At 40.3% G+C, this 15198-nt stretch overlaps 1 protein-coding gene across 1 annotated transcript in view; it reads left to right on the top strand.

Moving 5' to 3' along the window:
* DPYSL3 (dihydropyrimidinase like 3) overlaps nt 1–15198 on the top strand; it is a 332011-nt gene that overhangs the window by 76333 nt on the left and 240480 nt on the right. The gene's annotated exons all lie outside the window — the stretch shown is intronic.

Raw genomic sequence — 15198 nt, 5'->3', positions numbered from 1 at the left:
ATCACAAAATTTCAATAAATATAGTGATATACAGATGATGATATTAACATATGAGCATTTTTAAATGTATAATATAATATAAAGATGTTGATTAGAACATTTACATCATCATCAATGATTGTTTTAACAATACAATATTGTAATGTATAATTATTATTATTAATAAATACGTTTTAATAATAATAATTTTCACCTATTAGTCATATTGTAAACAAGTAAATCAGAAAAACAAATACAATATTACACATTTAGTTATATAATAATTTTAATAAATATTACATTAAATATTTCAACATTTTCATACTTAATGTAATAAATATTAAAAGTATGTAAAATATAATTAATATACAGTAAAAAAAATTCATTTCACAATGTACTATACAATTTTATGTACATTAAACATAATTTCGAACCATATATATAACAATAATGGACATTTATAGTAGTACTTTTCACAGTTACATATAATTCAGTTCTTTTATTTTGTAACCACTCTTTGTCTTTTTGCGTTATTTTGGGAAAGGGAAAGTCGCGGTTGGAAGCAGGTTCACGTTTGAGTAGGTACGATTCTACTTTTATCTTTTTAAAGTATTGTAACTAAAAATTAAAGGTAGTCCTTTGTTATTTTGGGGTTGGTAATTAAAGTATGACTATTTACATATAATGGAGTAGACTCAATACGTATTTCCGTTCTCGAGTTTTTGCGCCATTTGAAATAGTTGGAGTTAATGAGTATGTGGTATAATTTAATTAAAATTAAAAAAAATAGGAATGTTATGTTTATATATTATGGTATACTAGTTAGTGTTATGTCGGTGGGATTGTTTTGAATTTTTTTATCTCGTATTTTGAAACAGCTATTTCCGTTTCCGATTACTCTTTTTTTTTGGGAAAGGAAGTGTGTTTCAGTTGTTAGAACGGAGATGTATAACATTCTTCCTTTATATTTTGAGTTCTCTGAAATATTTATCGCAGTTTAAGATAACAGTCGTCATTTTCAATGGCATTTAAAGAGTCGTTTTATTTGGATGATGGATAGTTTTAGCACAGTTAATAGAAAAATAATTAATGATTTGTTGGATTAAGTCTTTGAGATTTACACATTGTATTGTCGGTAAAGGATTAATCTTTATGATGTTCTATTTAAAGGTAAGTTATTCATTTTTATTATTTTGTTTGGATGGAAACAGTATTTACAATTTTTTTGTTGATATAATGATATATTTATTTAGTCTTTTTATAATAGTGAAAAAAAATAAATTAGACTAAATACATATAGATTTATTATATTAGAATATGTGTGTTATCATATTAAGGATATTTTTTGATGTTTATCCATTTATTTTCTTATTGCAATTAGTTTAATGTTTTGGCTATCATTTTTAGATATTCCAGTCCTCTTGTTGTAGGATATAGTTGGACTTGCTGTTGAAGATATAGATACATTTGAGCAGTTTGTCTAGAGATTTTTGGTTTTAGTTGTATGACAGATTGCTCCATACGTAGTTCCTGAAAGCTTTGCTCTTTTTGTATAGCTGTGACTAGCTTGTGTAATGTGGGTGTTGTACGTCCAGTAGAAGAGAGGAAGGCATTGTGCCAACCTTCAACAGCATTGTTCGTTTTTGCCTCTTGGTTCAGCGTTGGTAGATATACATTCCACCAGGGAATTAAAAATTTAGGCTGGCGTCTGTGGCCTGACCTATGTAGTCTTCCTACCCAGTTGTCCTCAAAGTAATCTAAAAGTAGGGCGAGTCTTTGCTCATTTTGGGTGTAGAAAGGACTTTCAATTAATAGATTGTAATGTTCTGCCACATCAGTTACTGGTACATATGCCAGAGCAATGAGATGTTTGATTTGGCATGCAAAAGTTATATTTGTTGCATACTCAACACTAAGGGCAGATTTTTGTAAATGTCTCCAGAGACATTGATTGAAATGAAAATAACATCCTTGAATGGATGTGTGTGGGTAATTTTTCAAAATAGAGTTAATCATAGCTTGTTCGAAGTCTATGATGATTTTCATTGGGAAGTAGTCAGAAGTTTGTTCTTTTATTTTTTGCAAAATTTCTGAGTAAGTTGTGGCTTGTTTGTTTGGTAATAAACAGTATATGAAGGGGATACAGGTATTATGATATTGCCCATGAATTGTGTATAATTGGTAGAAAGGTTTTGGGCATATAGAAAAAGTTCTATCCATCATCCAAGTAGCACTTTCTGTTATTTTTTTAAGATTGTTATTAGTTGCAAACATGATTATTCTTTTGTCCTTGCTATGATTATCATAAAAAATAAATGGCTCGTCATTATGAGTGATTACAAGCTCAGGCGGAATTATGACTTCCTCAAAAGTTCTAGGAGTTGGTATATTGGGTCTACTTGCTTTCTTTGTCCTTGCTATTATTCTTTTAATGGAAGCAATAGATGGTAGCTGACCTCTTGCTTCTCTGGGAACTTTAGGTAGTAATTCTTTCAGAATTACGTTGGTAGGTAGTTCTGATCTGCTACTTAATTCTTTGATATTCTCGAGAGTGGATCTCACTTCGATTTCCGAGATGTTTGGTGGGTGATTATGTTCAGTGGTATTAATAACACTAGTTTCCCTTGTTGCAGCACGGCCATAGCATTTATTGGAGTAATATTTCGTACACTTCCAATTCACTTTAAGGTCTTTTTGTTTCTCCTGAGTATAAATGTAGCCCATATAGCATAACAAAAATTTGCCTTTCTGAGATGTAATAAATCTTGCATCATCAGTCATTCTTGAGTTCTGGTATCTAGAAAAGTTAATATACAAATATTAACAAAATGTGAAATGTATAAAAGCTTTTAAATAAAGCAAGTACTCTTCTAGTAATTTACTTACCAGCAGTAATGTTGTATGTATCGAAAGTAGGTGCTTGTTCAGTCCGATGTTGTGGTCCTATTGCCACGGTCTGTTGAAAAAAAATTAAGTATGTTATAGGAAAAGTTACAATTTTGATTTTGGTTACATTTTTGGTAGTTTATAACGTCTCTAAAAATACTTTAGTTTATTTGGATTTTAAAAGAGACATTTCCAAGATAATACTAACAGAAGCATAAAAAGAGTCATTTTTTGTTAGACTATATTCTATAGAGTTTATAAAGACTTGTTATGTTTTATTTCTGAACTTACCAAGAGAATTAGAGTAGTAGCAGAATGTTTGTTCTTTGATGTGAATTATCTGTGTTCTGTAGCTTTGAGGTCTGTTTAGAGAGAAAGTTTATGAAAATTACCAATGCGTTTATATGCTCCATGAACAATACACACTTGTTATAAAGCATTGTTACTTATTTGCTGAAAAGAACCTGGGATGACACATGTATTATGAGTTAAAGCAAAAGAAACATTTTTAAGAACAGGAATAAATAATTTTTTACACAGCATTGTAACGTTTTTTCCCCAAAATATTCTGGCTTCACAATATGTATTAAGAGTTACAGCCTAATAACAAATTAGAGAGTTTGAAATTAGAACACTAATTGTCAAATAACGTTAAGTAAATACCAAAAATATGTAGATACCTTTTTTAAATTTAAAGTGTCCAGTATCTTGAAGTTGAAGTATAACTTGATTTGTTTGTAGAGTCTGTTTAAAGGCAAAGTACATAAAGAAACAACAATTTAGGTTACAAATCTTGGTCTATAAGTAATAGTAAAAAAACATTAGAATTTATTAACAGAGCTATATGATTACTTACTTGTAGTTTCAGGACGAATTTTCTTGCACAGAAGAATATAGATGGTGCTCCCAAAATTGGCAGTATGTGGTCACGAAGAATATTCCCTGCAAGTGACTGGTTTATATAGTCTATGTGTAATTAAGTTTGCTATCTGATTGGTCAGATATGTAAAGACAAGTTACTATTGGTTAGTTTGAATTTTTTTTAATTTAAACATTTAAGATATATCTTCTTATATTGTTTATCTAGAGGAACTGAAATGATATATTTATGTAATAAAAAACTCTTGTAATAAATATAGAATATGTACAATGAGTACTAAGTATAAAAAAGTATATTTACAAAGAGTTTATATCCAAATATCGTTAGTGCGCGAAAACACAATTTTTTACAGTAAATTTTACTTAATAATTTGAAAATAAATGAGTGAAGTCTTTTAAAATGTGTGTATTACTAAGAGAATAGATTTATTGGTGTTATATATTAAAAATTGAGTATTCTTTAGCAATCGATATTTTTATATAGTCGAAAATAGTGCTATCGAAATTTTAGTATTCGATATCATTGTAGTGTGCTATATGTAGGATTGAGTGTCGATATTATGGTAGTCGAAAATAATGTTAACGATATTTGTGTAGACGATATTTTTGTGCATCGATATAGTTTGATCGATATTTTTGTCGTTTTCATGTTAAGTATAGGGTGTCGATAATAGTGATATCGATGTTTGAGACTCGATGTTATAGTAGGTCGATTTTTGTGAAATCGAAATTCTGTCAGTGATTCGTTGAGGAATTCGGAAATCAGACACCTTTTAAGTGTATGTAAGAAGTGTTTTTTATGTGAGATAGGATTCTGTCTACAGGTGACTTTATTAATATAAAATAATCTAGTAGATCTGAGAAAGGCGAGACAAACTACAGTGTCCAATAAAAAATTGCAGACATGTGGAGGTCTTTGATGCTGCTGTGTAATAGCTTTATGGAGGTTGCTCCTCTCCTATCTGCATTGTAAGGGAGCCACCATCACAATTTATTGATGGTGAATGGAGAGAAGCAGATTGTACAAGTGTGACGTCATCTGCAAAATTCTGAAAAAAATGGAGGACGTTACGAAGACAACCAACATACAATCATAGAATGTTCTCACCAACAGATCCTCTCATCCTATTAATGGATGTGGTAAATTAATACGATAGTTCGGAAACTAAGGGCCACATTACGATGCCATCCGAAAAGGCTCCGAATGGCATCCAATGCGGTCAAATCCGATTTGGTCGAATCTGATTCGGAACCTGCTTTTCCAACTGGCTCAGACATGTTTCCTTATGACTGATTACAATGGCTGGAAAGCCTTCGAACTATCCAACTCGGTTCCGAAAGGCATTGGGAGTAACCGAGCTGTTTTGAGCTGAATCGTAGCGGTCTACGGACCGCGTTTCCAGCCGAGTGATTAGGATATCAGATTTGGACAGCATTTCCGATTCGGTTGTGCCAACATGGATCGGCTGTTGGAAACTAACTCCCTTCACCCGGGGTCCCCCGAATCGGGCCCACGGGGGTACCCATGGGTCCCCCTTCCCATGCATGCACAGTGTGGCAGGCACCATGGGCCACAAGGTGCAAGCTTTTCCCCAACCACCCTTATGGCCCATGGGAGCCTGTGTTCATGTTCGTAACACAGGCTTCTATTGATGTCAATGTGAGTCTGACCGAATGATGTCCAGAAGCATCGTAATCGTTTGGTTGGACTGCTTTCCGGACGACATTGTAATCGGGCCCGAAGTGTTGAACTGAGAGGAGCTAACAGCAAGTCTTTGCTTCTTCCAGTCGGCATTGCTAGTTCAAAGTGGGCTTGAAAAATATTTTTCTCTCAACTCATTAGGGATTCATTGAGGCATCAATTTTGGATCATTGCTGCGATTTTCTCACATCCCTGTTGCCCGGCACCTGGTTATGCAGGCACAGCTGATGTATCACTATAAGGAAGTGTCTCCGACTTCCTGATGGAACTATGTCATTTTGGTCCTGGAAAGTACAGAAATTGTAATTTCTGATCGGCCTAGCAGCTGAAGCTGTTTGGTGGGGTTATGTTATATACAAGAGATGTGGTTTGGTGGTTAGACTGCTGACTGTGGAAACAGGAAACTCAAGCTGTAATTTCGACTCCCCACATAACAACAATAACTGATCTTGGAAAAATACTTTTATTGCTTATGTAACTACAGCATACTAAAACTGTGAGCACTAAGAAAAATAGCATGCATCTTCTAAAGAAAAGTGTTGTGTAAAACCCTGTACTTTTAGAAAAGACTGGGACGTTTACCCCCTGGCATTTTTTTTTTAATGAAAAATATCTCTGGCAATTCCCGATTGTTGAGTTTGGTATATACTATGTAAATGTTATTCTCGTTATCGTTACGTTTCCTCAATAAATTTTCCGCTTTTTCCAGCAGAAAATCACTCCAGGAATCTGTAAATATCAAAAGTAACATAGCTGCAAGGCATTAAGGGGCAGATCACAAGAAACTAATGCAGTGCAGTGCCACAAGTCATTTTGCTGCACCACTCTGCGTTAGTTTCGAAGTACCGGGATGCAACATATTTACAACAATACGTCGCATCTCTGTGCTTCCCCCTCCGCTGGCGCACAAACGTCTGCAATGCGCCGGCGCAGGCACCCTTGCACCATGGTGCAAGGATGCCTGCGTCGTGGGGAGTTTGTTTTTATGCAGGAAGGGGCACCTTCCTGCACAAAAACAATCAATTGAGATGATGTCCTTTTCCAATGTGTGCTGAAAAAATGTGGAGAAATGAAAACATTCTCCTCGTTGCACCTCGCTACGCCACCCAAAGAGTGGCGTAGCGTTCTGACGCATTTCCAGATTTACGATTTCTTGTAAATCTGGAAATGCATCAGTGGACATGGGTGTTGCGTGGGAACACCCATGTCATGCCCCTAATACGCAAAGTCTTGCATGAACAGGGGAGATATTTACAAGCACAGGTTAAGTCAGGCATGGTGATTTTACCTGTTCTTGTAAATATCACTTAGCAGGCTGCGCCACCGGTGCGTCACGCAACGTGATGCACCGGCGACGCAGGGGGCTTCTAAATCTGCCCCTTTCTGCTTGAACCAGACAGTCTCCCGTCAGTATTTTGAGTTACATTTGTCCACGAAGTTTGCCCTTTCATACAATGTTCATTCACACTACTGGCAAAGTGTATTTCACTTCCACAGCACCCAAAATTTCCACGAAAATTACGTGTAACGAAAAAATGTACATACGTGCAAGGAACAAATTTTGCATGGAAATCATTTGCAATGAAGACATGTTGCACTTTCTCCCGCCTCAAGGCGTGTCCCCACAACCCGTGTACTGTTTTTGCTATATACACAGCAGCTAACGCCAACAAAGAGAGATCACATTTATCACCGAACAGAACGAGACTGCAGAGTTGCTGTGATTCCGATAGTCTAAATCAAAAACGAAGGACGTTCGTTTATTAAGTGCACTTGCCAAATGTGCAGTGATTACATAAAAAGAAAACGTCCAAACATTCAATAATATCTGTATTACATTTACTTCTTCAGACTGTTAAAAAAATAATGTTATTGTCTATTTAGGCTTTTTGATAGCTTCGAATATTCTGTATGGAACTAGAAATAAAATCCGCGGCAGCGAATACACAGTCCCGCTTTACAGTCATTTGTGTAAGACGCAAAAACGACCTCCGTGTCAGTCACCGTTGTGCAGCAGTTAATGGCCAGGATGGAGAGCCAGGAAGTGACGTCCAACACAGTGCACTTCTGTCGGGTAAATGTGGGCCCTTAAAAACAGCTGTTCAAAAAGCATTTAAAGTATAAACCGCACAGAATGTAATTTGAGTCTGTTGCGGGGGCATACATTACTACCAATTAAGGTTTTGAAAGGTGATAGCTCAAGGATGAAAGAGTCATGGTAGCCATATCCTAGATGATTTGATGTTGCATTAGTCTTATTAGTTCTGCATTATTCACGCTGAGCCACACTAACTTACATCAGCTCGTGTTATATTTGGAACACGTTGAAGGGGCAGAAGTCACCCATAGGGGCCGTCCACCAAATAGATCGGTAAGATGTTGCAGAATTTTGCTAGATAAGGTCTTGCATAAAATAACTGAAACAGTTTTAATAAGTAAGGACGTGGTGATACTTAAGTACAAGAGAGTCACCTAATATTCGGACTATTGTGCATCTGCTTGCATGCCTGGCAGGGCTCGAGTCGGGGTACCACGCGGGTGGACGGCGTCCCCCCCACTTATTTTACAGGGGGGACGCCATCCCCCCTGCCAAACAGCGGAACTTCATTCTTTGCCCTCTCTGGGACGAGGAGCCTGGCACCCTTTGTGACGTCACTTCCTGTTGTGACGTCACTTCCGGTGACAGCGACCCCCCCACTTCTTTTTTTACGACTTGCGCCCTAATGCCTGGAGACATAGAGAATTAAAGACACTAAAAGTGGTGGCGCGCGCTAAATAGCGCTTGCCTTGTCTAAGTGCCACCATCTGCCTGTCTTGGCCCGGCCGTGCCACGCCCTGCACGCAAGTCAGAATCAGTCAAATATTGCAGTGAAATTATCATTGATGTCATAGAAGTTATGACTGATGTAATATGTGCAGTAATTAGCAGTGCATGGCGAGGATGCGAGCTATAGTTACGTTAGGGCACAAGTTGTAGTTATTTGAGAAAACTATAACTGCTGAATGTCTATGGTTTTGTGTGTGTGTAAAATTTGAACGTAAGTATAACATTCCTGTAACCTTTGTTGTATTAAGTAAATCACTAAGGTTTTTCTAACTCCATTTCCTAACTACAACATCCCTGTAACTTTTTTCTTCAGAGAATATTTATGTTTTCTGATTCTATTTCCTAATTATAAGATCCCTGAAACCTTTGTTTTTTAGTGAATTTTTCCATTTTTAAATATAAATTGTACTATGATTTGACCAATGAGTTCAATTTACTAATATACATTTTTACAAGCTTATAAATACATTTTATTTACACCTTCATTCTTACTATATATTTTAAACAAAAAAATTAAATTGAAAATTAAGGTGAGGTAACTTTCATAGTCTTGCAATGCACAAAGTCTTTCTTTTTTTTAAATTTATTTGATAGATTCATGGATCTGTTGTGAATCATTGGGAAAATAAGGACTCCGCTGATTATACCGCAGATTACACCTTCAATACAAAAAGAACACATTTAATAAAAACATATGCTATTGTAATTTGTAGTGTATCACTGCCTGTGTTTGGGGTGTGAGTGGCTGTGTGGGTGTGTGAGTGGCTAGTGGGTTCATGAGTAGGTGTGTGAGTGGCTGTGTGGGTCTGTGAGTGGTTTTAAGGGTCTGTCAGTGGATGTGGGTGTGGGAGTGGCTGTACAGGTGTGTGAGTGGCTATGTGAGTGGTTGTGTGGGTGTGCAAGTGGTTGTGTGAGTGGGTGGATGTCTGAGTGGATGGTTTCGTGAGTCTGTGAGGGGATGTGAGTGGCGGTATTGGTGTGTGAGTGGGTGTGTGAGTGACTGTGTGTGTAAGGGGTGTGTGATTGTGTGAGTGAATGTGTTGTTAGGTATAGGGGTCTGTGAGTGAGTGCATGTGTTTTTTTTAATTGGGGTCTGAATCCAGGGATCCACCCAGGCAGATCTGCAGATCATCGCAAGCTCTCAAAAACATATTTGTACACCTTCTTGCCCATTAGTGGTCCCTCCATAAGTTCTATCACTTTTACATTTTATTTTCTTCCCCAGGGAACAGTGTCCCGATGCACCAAATGGTGGCCACAACTTTTCTCTCAAGTTGCGGCCAGCCAATCCCGGCATTGCTGTTAGTGCGTGGATCCGCAAATCTTCTTGGATTCACAGAGAATTTGCGGCTGATCGTGCCTCTAGACATACATAAATCTTTTTACTTTAATAACTCAAAAATTACTGTATTTTGCAACACAGCCCTGTGGCGCTTACTGGAGGTACCTGGTGGGCTAGATAGCCCCTAGAGACTCTCAGAATTCAAAGGAAACTAATTTCCCGCCTTAAAACGCGCCACAGACACGTTTGCATGGTGGTGCAGGGAGGGGGCGGGACCTAAGGCGATTTGCTGGTTCCTTTTATTTTGCTTATTTTTTAAAACAATTGGGAGAGGGGCTGCGTGGCCCCCTTCCCTGGGCCTTTTTTGGCCCTGGAGCCCCACCCCCCGAGGCCTGGCAGCCTGGGTTTTTTTTAGGTATGCGGAGGGGGACCGCGTGGCCCCCCTCCAAAGGCCACTTATGGCCCCAAGGACCCCATTCCCCGGGCCTGGCCGCTCCATTGGGGACCGTGGGGGGAGCCCCAATGCCCCCACGGTTCCGCTGGCTCCCCGCCTCCTGCGGGAGCTGGCATTGCTTTTCCACAAGGGGAGCTGCTAACATGCAGCTCCCCTTGTGGAAAAGTAATCTGCTTTGCTTCATTGAAGCGAGAGCAGGTTTCCCTGCTCTCGCTTCAATGAAGCAAAGCAGAGTTTGCTATGACAGTTCGGGACCCGCACGGCTCCCACCCTGACTTAGCAAACAGCAGTGTCCCAGGGGTGGGCACCCGGGACACTGCAGGAGCCTGCCCTGGGGGGTGGCAATCCCCAAGGCCACTGAGGGCTCCAGGAGGGGGTCACACGGCCCCCCTCCTAACATGTTTGAAGCCCCGGAGAGTTGGTGGTCCCCGGGATTTGGGATCCATAACGGACCCCCAAATTTAAAAATACAGTGCCCCGGGGAGGTGGTGGTCCCTGGAGCGTGTGAGAGGGCTTGTGCCCTCCCTACACATTTGTTTATTTTAAACTGAGCCCCGTGGAGGTGGCAGTCCCCGGGGCTGTGGAGGGGCCGTGTGCCCCCGCGTTAAATTTGAAAAGCCCCGGAGTGTGTGTGGGGGATTGAGCCCCCCACACATTTTTTAAATTAAACTAAGAGCCCTGGGGAGGTGGAAGTCCCCAGGGCTGCAGGGCAGGGCTGCGTGCCCCCCACAACTCATAAGTGAATCCCCGGGGAGGTGGTGGTCCCCAGGACAGTGTTGGGGGGATTGGGACCCCCCACACATTTTTTTCAGTGCCCCCGGGACCTGGCCCACCCAGAGGCTTAAATACAATGAAGCTTGGGAGCCCACGCTTCGTTTTTAAAAATTTTCTTGGCCGGATTCGAGACCCCAGAGCGAATTCAGCTGAATATTTTTTTTTAATGCTTTTTTTGGCACTGGGGGTCCTTGTGGGATCTCCTGAGCAGGCCTAGAGTGTCAGGGTGTTTCTACCCTGCCCCATATTGTTGGTTTTTCACTGTGTTTCACTGTTTTCTTGTGACTTTTTTCTACTGAGTCACAAGATGGTTGCCAACACTTACTGGTTTCGAGTGTTGGCAGCCAATCACATTGAAGCTCACGCTCGGGAGGGTGCGCGAACCCACTGCGGCCATAGATATCGAAACTTTTTCTTTTTCTAATTCTCAGGAACTACTGAATGGATTTACACCATTTTAAAAAAAGGTAGCTTTCTGAACCAACACCTACCTTTTTGCCAAATTGGTGTAAATCCGTTCAGCAGTTTGGCCTGTAGGTTTGTCTAAACTTTCCTACGGAAAATAACATGGGGAACACACATTTTGGGACCCCCCTTTTTTCTCATCCCCTGCTTGACGAATTACCCTGAAACTTTCAAGAACGGAGATCACCAGAGCGGTCACTAGTTTTGAAAATTTCGCAAAGATTTGTCAACCGGCGCAAAGTTATTGGGAAAAGAAAAAACGCTTTTCCTATGGAAACTAGGTCATAACTATACCTACCTACTGGCGACCACCAGTAGGTAATACATATATAAATATATATCGGTTGAAACACGTCATGCTGTTGATGGAAGAATAAACAAGCACTAAAAGAAACCCTTACTGCGTGGTGGTCCGTTCCTGGTTGTGTTTTTTAATGAAACGCCTTGCTGTAAGGATTGTGATCATGATATATATATATATATATATATATATATATATATATATAGTGAGAAAGGACAAAGCCCTGTGTCCGAAACGCATCTTGAGGCATGCACTGTTCCAGCACTTTGAATTAAATAAAAATGAATTTTGCCATCAGCGAAAGCTTGAGTCTGTGATCCTGTTTGTGCACGGAGGCATTAAGGAGAAAACAGAGTGGATATATATATATATATATATATATATATATATATATATATATATAGATATAGATATAGATATATATATATATATATATATATATATATATATATATATATACATACATACATACATATATATATATATATATATATATATATATATATATATATATATATATATATACATATACATATATATATATATTACCCAAGACGTCTCCTCCAGCAGAAAGAAACAGGCACCACACAAGGCTTGTGGAGCATCCACCTTTTATTTCCTCATCAGAATATGGGCATGACGCGTTTCGGGGGTTTTTCCTTTTTCAAATGCCCCCCTGGTCGAGTTGTATCTCTCTTGCTTGCCGTTCCAGAGTAAAGTTCAATTGTCCGTCCCACCTTCTAAAGTAGTGTGGGTTGCCTGACAAACACGGCATGGAGTCGCCTCTGCCTTGGGTAGTAAACTGCATTTCCCAGCATGCAGCATTCTAAGCATGCCAGCGGCGATACCAATTACCGGCTCAATTTCTTTGTTGGGTCAGCAGCCGGTGTGCCATGTCGTTTGGCAGGAGCTGTGGCTATTGTGGGTTCAGGTGATGACTTCCACACTCCTCTCCCCTTCCTCGCACTTCAGACTGTCCTGGACAAGGAAACGCCAATGAAGTAGGGGCGTGGCTCCATGCAGGTATGGACTGTATTCACAGCATTATCCAGTGCAGGCTTGATGCGGGGTAGTCCGAGGGTCTACCTTTTTGCGACCCCCATTAGACACTTGCGGCGGGTGCACGCCTTGCGTGTGGTTCAGCACGAGTGCCAAATGCTTGCAACACGCTAAATGTTACCCAAGACGTCTCCTCCAGCAGAAAGAAACAGGCACCACACAAGGCTTGTGGAGCATCCACCTTTTATTTCCTCATCAGAATATGGGCATGACGCGTTTCGGGGGGTTTTCCTTTTTCAAATGCCCCCCTGGTCGAGTTGTATCTCTCTTGCTTGCAGTTCCAGAGTAAAGTTCAATTGTCCGTCCCACCTTCTAAAGTAGTGTGGGTTGCCTGACAAACTCGGCATGGAGTCGCCTCTGCCTTGGGTAGTAAACTGCATTTCCCAGCATGCAGCATTCTAAGCATGCCGGCGGCGATACCAATTACCGGCTCCATTTCTTTGTTGGGTCAGCAGCCGGTGTGCCATGTCATCTGGCAGGAGCTGTGGCTATTGTGGGTTCAGGTGATGACCTCCACACTCCTCTCCCCCTTCCTCGCACTTCAGACTGTCCTGGACAAGGAAACGCCAATGAAGTAGGGACGTGGCTCCATGCAGGTATGGACTGTATTCACAGCATTATCCAGTGCAGGCTTGATGCGGGGTAGTCTGAGGGTCTATATATATACACAAACATATATATGAAAACATATATTATTAATATATATCATTTAAATGTATATATATGTATATATATAGATGCCTCAAACATTGTGAACAAGGCAGCAGTGGCTGCTGAAACGTGTAGATGTTTTCCTCGTCATAAATAAAGCCCAAAGGTGTCTATAAACTTACCTGGACTGCCGGAGGATTTTTTTCCAAACCGTGGATAGTCCTATATTGGATATATATATATATATCAGACCAAATATATATATATATATGTAGAGAGAGAGAGAGAGAGAGAGAGAGAGAGAGAGCTAAATGATACTTATAAACTTGCAAAGTAAAGTCACTCCATACATAAAAATCTGCTATGTAGAAGTACTCCAGATATACTTACCTCAGTGTATTGACTCCTAATGTAAACGTTGACAAAGTAGCAACTGACTTCTCGTGTGGCCCGGCATGGCTGAGCTCCCAAGCAGGCCAACCCTGAGGTATAGAGATGCCTGGGCAATTTTCACAGCCATAGTTTTTGATATATGTCTAATGCCAAAAAGTTAACCTAACCGCAGTTAATTATGAGGCTCATCCTTTCTAGCTTGAGACCCAGGCTGAACGACCCTCCACACCCTCCATCTGGCGACCAAAGTATAATGGCAGGCAGCCTTCTCAGCTCTTCAGAAGCGCCACTGGCAGCACTGCCATGAATGGAAGCACACATGACACCGTCACCAGCACCCACATGGATTGATGACTCGGAACCAAGGAGTAGACACAATCCGCAAATTATCCTCAGTTGATAAGTAAAACCCAGCTGTGCCTCAAGTTTCGCCGGCCTTTGAAAGCTGCAAATCACATCAGGCAGTGCCTTAGAGGGCGCGTGTGAAAAGGATGACTCTTTATGTAGCATACCCGACACATTGAATTTCCTGTAGGAGCTTGAGTAGAAGGTGTTATGGTTAACTGAACAGTGCTCATTGTACCAACCAACCTGGGTGTAGAAAGGCACACAGTCTAGCTGTGATTGTGATCCTCCCACCTGCTGATTACACACAGATGTTGCAGCGAGTACTCAACCTACCCAGCTATCTTACCAGCCTGTAGGCTGGACAATGTCACATGTTTCTGAGGCAATGATATAGTAGTCTGCTTGACTGACTGTGTAAGAAATGTTAGAAGCTCATGCTGTCAGACAGAGGGGCTTATTTACAATCCCCTTGCGCCACTCGTGCGTCATTTTTAATATGGGAAAAAGTTCTTGTAAATAAGCCCAGTAGGGTCTCAAAAATTCTAGTTAAGAGGAAGACCAGATCAGACCTAAAACAAATCAGACAAAGGTTACGTGCTGAGAAGAAGTGTGGGACACACTTGGTTCCCTAATTTTTTATATGGCCGCAATTTTTCCTTGTTGTAAATTGGCATAATGTTATACGTGACACTCTCATTCGATCCTCACTCTTTCTTGAGCCAAAAAAAGTGGCTGAACCTTGGGACTTTTTCTTTCCCCATAAAAGTCGCTGTACGTAACAAATTGCTGGCTAAGCTGTCAGAGCTGACTGAAGGTGGCCAATGTAAGCTGAAGTCACATGGTATCTTCCAGGTCATAATGATCAAGCAAATACATTTGTATCTTGCAATCCAGCTCCTATTGGCACTTGTGGCTCATTTTAAACATGCAATTCTAGTACAAGAGACTGTCTCTCTGCCTCACAAGGCTTTCTCATATTTTACCAGTCCGTCCGAGTGCGGAGCTTCAGTGTGGTGATGACGGTGTCACGGTCAGCAGGAGTACAGTTGTGGCAGTAGCCATGTCACTCAAATCTTGTTGCTTAGGAAAGAGAACGATAGGCCTGGATCAGCTGTTGTGCATCTTCAGAAGTTGCAGGTTCCAGGCCTTTGGGGGATTCTTCTACTACCATGGTGATCAGACCTTTGCCCATTGCACA

Source organism: Lissotriton vulgaris, chromosome 7 (assembly GCF_964263255.1).
Source record: "Lissotriton vulgaris chromosome 7, aLisVul1.2, whole genome shotgun sequence".
NCBI lineage: Eukaryota > Metazoa > Chordata > Amphibia > Caudata > Salamandridae > Lissotriton > Lissotriton vulgaris.
Note: the sequence above shows the minus strand (reverse complement) of the source record. Positions and strands in the feature narration are given on the sequence as shown.